Source organism: Medicago sativa, chromosome 2 (assembly GCF_051527215.1).
Source record: "Medicago sativa cultivar Bolivia chromosome 2, Bolivia_mono, whole genome shotgun sequence".
Lineage (NCBI taxonomy): Eukaryota > Viridiplantae > Streptophyta > Magnoliopsida > Fabales > Fabaceae > Medicago > Medicago sativa.
Window position 1 is genome coordinate 28,934,613 of NC_140750.1, and position 7,067 is coordinate 28,941,679.

General features: G+C 32.7%; 2 long non-coding RNA genes across 2 annotated transcripts; both read left to right on the forward strand.

The window, feature by feature from the left end:
* The first annotated feature begins 2,277 nt into the window (after nt 1–2,277).
* Nucleotides 2,278–3,076, forward strand: LOC146946040 (uncharacterized). The gene is made up of 2 exons (XR_015028214.1): nt 2,278–2,608; nt 2,722–3,076. It is a non-coding gene; the product is annotated as an uncharacterized LOC146946040 (long non-coding RNA).
* Nucleotides 3,077–6,055: 2,979 nt separating this feature from the next.
* On the forward strand, nt 6,056–6,854 carry LOC146946041 (uncharacterized). The gene is made up of 2 exons (XR_015028215.1): nt 6,056–6,386; nt 6,500–6,854. It is a non-coding gene; the product is annotated as an uncharacterized LOC146946041 (long non-coding RNA).
* Nucleotides 6,855–7,067: the final 213 nt, after the last annotated feature.

The following is a 7,067-nucleotide window of genomic DNA, read 5'->3' on the forward strand; positions in this document are numbered from 1 at the left end:
GATTAAAACAAAATACCAAGGACCAAAACTAAATATTCTATATTTGCAGGGACTAAAACCAAAAAAATATTTTTATAGGGACTAAAACCAAAATGACATATATTTGCAGGGACCATTTCCATATTTAAGAATAAAAAATGAAATAAAAAATAATCCAAAAAACTAATAATAACATATGTAACACCCACACTAAACGTATCTAGAAAGTTTAGTATGTGCATTATCTTTAGTACTGGATACATTAAAATTTACAACAATAAAACTTCAAATGAATAATATATACAACAAATCACGTTTGTACAAACAACATTACAATACGACTCGCCTATACATAGTAAAAACATCCTTAAAGGTCCATGACATCCTGCAGCGGGTACGAACTAGCACTTGCTGAAATATCCATCCGGCTACAAGCTTGCATACATCGTCCTGCTTATCTGAAACAAATAAGGATTGGGATGAGACATAATGTCTCAGTGAGTTCTACCTAATCCTAGGCTCTTGGTAACCTAGGGGGAAACCTATGGTCACCACGTGTCTACAATACAGCCTGACGGCTGATTATACGTGTGTGGTCATGCTTTCCTAGACGGTTATGCATACTAGATCCGTCGTAGGTTCATCTTACTTGTCATATAGGTCTTGCTTACATCATAGTGTCATGGCGGTCAAGGGAACCTAAGACCGCTAACTCAAGATCGCTAATCGCATCAAGACTTAACATGCATATACATGACACAATCCTAAACCGGACGATTAGGGAAACCTAAGATCGTCATCGGTATTACATTCATAACTTGCTCTATCTCATAAACTTGTATCTGTCTAACATCATATCATAATCATACATAGTCATAATCATTCATACATAGATGTTAGCGTTGAACAAACATATCATCTAAGTTCATTTTACGGAGAGCCCCGAGTGGAGTAACCCCGAGTACAATCCCATACATGACCGATGAAAACCTAGCTAAGGCACATCGGACTCCCTAAGTGACGTGCGGGCCTACCCTGCAGAGCGTATCTTGTTCCCCTTGGAGAACCTCTCGTATCCCCCTTGGCGTGGATAACGGAAAGACACGACACCTGCATCTTACATACTCATTTACCACGGATACATAAACGATCTGATTAACGGTAAACTACACATATATCATAGTCTTGGTCATACATACATGAAGGGTTAAACCTATACATGCTTGCTCGTTTACCACAAGTCTGTGATCTACCCGTTAAGCGGTAAACTACCTACATAGACATTCTATTTCATAGTGAAGAGATTAAGGTGTCTGTTCACGGCTTAACATGCTTGCATGGTCATTCTAGTTCATGTGCGAAGAGAATACACTAATCACTTCACGTCTTAACATACTTAGGACTCGTGCTTAACATTCTAGTTCTCGACAACTTCGTCGAGGCTCTACATTCATTCCCTTTCTTAGTTCATTGCTACCCGAACAATCATGCTTAAACTCTCTTATGCCATTCTTGATACATATATTAATTCGGCCATAATTTCATATTACATTCATGTATAAATATGTATAATTATTACTACACAATAATACAAATGTTGTGATTGCATGTTAACGTATAACGAAAATAAAATATTATTCTAGGCTTTGGACCTAGAAATGGACGAGATACATCAATGAAGTTTTTATTATTTTATATAATATCGAGTTTAAGACCATCTTTATTTGGGACGATATTTCCTAGTAAAAGTTAACATTGGAATGTTGAAGAATATATACACATTGTTTGTTAGTCGTCTAAAGTAGAAAGTTGTTGTAGTATTGAATGACCGTCAGAGCATTTGATTACTATAATATTACTATACTATCAATTGGCCTATCTATTCTTTGGTACTTTTTAAACAAATACATTGGATAATTTTAAATTTTAATTCATTTCATATTTTCGAACCATCCTTTTGTCTCCTTAGCTGTCTTAAACAAGTATGACAAAAAATTATTACTATTTAGATCCTTACCTTTATGGGATATAATATTAAGCCATTCTCTTAATCAATTTTAATATATTTCCAAACTAAAAAGATTTAATAATATTTGTCACATTCCTGATAAGATAATTTTTTTCTTCTTATAATTTGGTTTTAGAAGAAAATTAATTTGTTTCGGGACAGAAAGTCAACAAGTCTTCTTGGACTTATATGCAATTTATTTATGGAGTCAAACTATGCATTAATGTGCATTTATTACTATATGCTTATAAATTAAGGATTTTGTTTTCAACATTCATCGTGGAATCAAGTTCAATACAATCTGAATAACAAGATTTATATAGAGAAAGTTCATGACAATGTGTGAAATTAAAACGTTTGTTTCAATTTTCATGATGATGATGCTAGTTGTCTCCCATGCTGATGATTCTCCTCCACCTTCATCATCACCTCACATTTCAATAAGTGAAATCATTTGTCTTGGCAAATGCGGTTTTCAATGCAGTAAATTGCTCGGGGAAATACAATCATTTGTAGCTTGTTTTGCTGCTTGTGGATACACATGTCTTGATGTAACATCAAAGAGTGCTTATGATTGTGCAACTAGTTGTGCCATTTCCAAGTCTATTAACGACAATACTGGTATTCACACTTATAGTTTTATCTATTATACTATTCATTGTTATCAAAATATACTAATAAGTTGTCATTTCATCAATTCATGGCATTTCCTAAAATAATGGACTATTTTACAGATGCTCGTGGTGTTAATCTGATCGTGAATTCATGTTTGGAAGACTGCAAGAACAAATAATTTGTTGAATGTAACATTCATTGTCAAAATCAAATTTGGCGCGAGAAACTGAATCCAAAATTTGAGAATCATGCACTGATGCTATAAAAGTTTTACACACACAACAAAACATATCTTACATATTAGTAGTGTGTTTTGAATAATAATTTTTTTATGTATTTGGTACTATATGATTGAGGGTATGTGTAAACTCTTATTATGTTAATGGTTCATACCCAAAAATTTGTTAGATTTATTTGTGTAATAATAATTCTCATAAATAATTTCAATAAAGTTTAAATGGATCATTCTCTAAATATTTACTTTTGTCTCTATAGTAAAATTTTACTTCGTGAACGTGGACTTTCAGGTTCTATATTATTTCAGATGATTTTATTCGCTACAAACACGATCTTTAGACCATTAGATTTTGTAGATTTTATATTTAATAGATTTTTTTTAACAACCCGATTCCTTGGGGAAGGCCCCCTAGCAATTTAGAGTTCTTCGGTTATATAAGTGAATTCGGGACGAGATTTGAACCATCAAGAGTTTGATCCATTATTCTTGATCTTTGTAACATAATATAAATTGAACATACTTGCATATTTTAAACAGAAAAATGGTAACTAATAGAATAATGAAGTTGATGTGTTGAATCACGCCAATAACAATGAAAAAAGGGAATAACCTCACCCTCACTTAAATTTATGTTGGTACACCTTCCGTCCCATAATAAATGTCACATTTTAAAAAATGGTCTTAAATATAAAAATAGTCCCTGTATATATCTGACATTTTGGTTTTATTCCCTGCAAAAATATTTTTTTGGTTGTAGTCCTTCCAAATATAAAAAATTTGGTTTTGGTCCTTCGTATTTTGTTTTAGTCCTTGTAAAATTGATTTTATATTGGATTTGTTCCTTGTAATATGTAGAATATTTAATTTTAGTCCCTCAAAATGAGGACTAAAAAGAATATTATACAGACCAATTTCAATAAGAAATGATTTTACAAGGATTAAAACAAAATACCAAGGACCAAAACTAAATATTCTATATTTGCAGGGACGAAAACCAAAAAAAATATTTTTATAGGGACTAAAACCAAAATGCCATATATTTGCAGGGACCATTTCCATATTTAAGAATAAAAAATGAAATAAAAAATAATCCAAAAAACTAATAATAACATATGTAACACCCACACTAAACGTATCTAGAAAGTTTAGTATGTGCATTATATTTAGTACTGGATACATTAAAATTTACAACAATAAAACTTCAAATGAATAATATATACAACAAATCACGTTTGTACAAACAACAATACAATACGACTCGCCGATACATAGTAAAAACATCCTTAAATGTCCATGACATCCTGCAGCGGGTACGAACTAGCACTTGCTGAAATATCCATTCTGCTACAAGCTTGCATACATCGTGCGGCTTATCTGAAACAAATAAAGATTGGGATGAGACATAATGTCTCAGTGAGTTCTACCTAATCCTAGGCTCTTGGTAACCTAGGGGGAAACCTATGGTCACCACGTGTCTACAATACATCTTGACGGTTGATTATACGTGTGTGGTCATGCTTTCCTAGACGGTTGTGCATACTAGATCCGTCGTAGGTTCATCTTACTTGTCATATAGGTCTTGCTTACATCATACGTGTCATGGCGGTCAAGGGAACCTAAGACCGCTAACTCAAGATCGCTAATCGCATAAAGACTTAACATGCATATACATGACACGATCCTAAACCGGACGATTAGGGAAACCTAAGATCGTCATCGGTATTACATTCATAACTTGCTCTATCTCATAAACTTGTATGTGTCTAACATCATATCATAATCATACATAGTCATAATCATTCATACATAGATGTTAGCGTTGAACAAACATATCATCTAAGTTCATTTTACGGAGAGCCCCGAGTGGAGTAACCCCGAGTACAATCCCATACATGACCGATGAAAACCTAGCTAAGGCACATCGGACTCCCTCAGTGACGTGCGGGCCTACCTTGCAGAGCGTATCCTGTTCCCCTTGGAGAACCTCTCGTATCCCCCTTGGCGTGGATAACGGAAAGACACGACACCTGCATCTTACATACTCATTTACCACGAATACATAAATGATCTGATTAACGGTAAACTACACATACATCATAGTCTTGGTCATACATACATGAAGGGTTAAACCTATACATGCTTGCTCGTTTACCACAAGTCTGTGATCTACCCGTTAAGCGGTAAACTACCTACATAGACATTCTCATTCATAGTGAAGAGATTAACTTATCTATTCACGGCTTAACATGCTTGCATGGTCATTCTAGTTCAAGTGCGAAGAGAATACACTAATCACTTCACGTCTTAACATACGTAGGACTCATGCTTAACATTCTAGTTCTCGACAACTTCGTCGAGGCTCTACATTCATTCCCTTTCTTAGTTCATTGCTACCCGAACAATCATGCTTAAACTCTCTTATGCCATTCTTGATACATATATTAATTCGGCCATAATTTCATATTACATTCATGTATAAGTATGTATAATTATTACTACACAGTAATACAAATGTTGTGATTGCATGTTAACGTATAACGAAAATAAAATATTATTCTAGGCTTTGGACCTAGAAATGGACGAGATACATCAGTGAAGTTTTTATTATTTTATATAATATCGAGTTTAAGACCATCTTTATTTGGGACGATATTTCATAGTAAAAGTTAACATTGGAATGTTGAAGAATATATACACATTGTTTGTTAGTCGTCTAAAGTAGAAAGTTGTTGTAGTATCGAATGACCGTCAGTGCATTAGATTACTATAATATTACTATACTATCAATTGGCCTATCTATTCTTCGGTACTTTTTAAACAAATACATTGGATAATTTTAAATTTTAATTCATTTCATATTTTCGAACCATCCTTTTGTCTCCTTAGCTGTCTTAAACAAGTATGACAAAAAATTATTACTATTTAGATCCTTACCTTTATGGGATATAATATTAAGCCATTCTCTTAATCAATTTTAATATATTTCCAAACTAAAAAGATTTAATAATATTTGTCACATTCCTGATAAGATAATTTTTTTCTTCTTATAATTTGGTTTTAGAAGAAAATTAATTTGTTTCGGGACAGAAAGTCAACAAGTCTTCTCGGACTTATATGCAATTTATTTATGGAGTCAAACTATGCATTAATGTGCATTTATTACTATATGCTTATAAATTAAAGATTTTGTTTTCAACATTCATCGTGGAATCAAGTTTAATACAATCTGAATAACAAGATTTATACAGAGAAAGTTCATGACAATGTGTGAAATTAAAATGTTTGTTTCAATTTTCATGATGATGATGCTAGTTGTCTCCCATGCTGATGATTCTCCTCCACCTTCATCATCACCTCACATTTCAATAAGTGAAATCATTTGTCTTGGCAAATGCGGTTTTCAATGCAGTAAATTGCTCGGGGAAATACAATCATTTGTAGCTTGTTTTGCTGCTTGTGGATACACATGTCTTGATGTAACATCAAAGAGTGCTTATGATTGTGCAACTAGTTGTGCCATTTCCAAGTCTATTAACGACAATACTGGTATTCACACTTATAGTTTTATCTATTATACTATTCATTGTTATCAAAATATACTAATAAGTTGTCATTTCATCAATTCATGGCATTTCCTAAAATAATGGACTATTTTACAGATGCTCGTGGTGTTAATCTGATCGTGAATTCATGTTTGGAAGACTGCAAGAACAAATAATTTGTGGAATGTAACATTCATTGTCAAAATCAAATTTGGCGCGAGAAACTGAATCCAAAATTTGAGAATCATGCACTGATGCTATAAAAGTTTTACACACACAACAAAACATATCTTACATATTAGTAGTGTGTTTTGAATAATAATTTTTTTATGTATTTGGTACTATATGATTGAGGGTATGTGTAAACTCTTATTATGTTAATGGTTCATACCCAAAAATTTGTTAGATTTATTTGTGTAATAATAATTCTCATAAATAATTTCAATAAAGTTTAAATGGATCATTCTCTAAATATTTACTTTTGTCTCTATAGTAAAATTTTACTTCGTGAACGTGGACTTTCAGGTTCTATATTATTTCAGATGATTTTATTCGCTACAAACACGATCTTTAGACCATTAGATTTTGTAGATTTTATATTTAATAGATTTTTTTTAACAACCCGATTCCTTGGGGAAGGCCCCCTAGCAATTTAGAGTTCTTCGGTTATATAAGTGAATTCGGG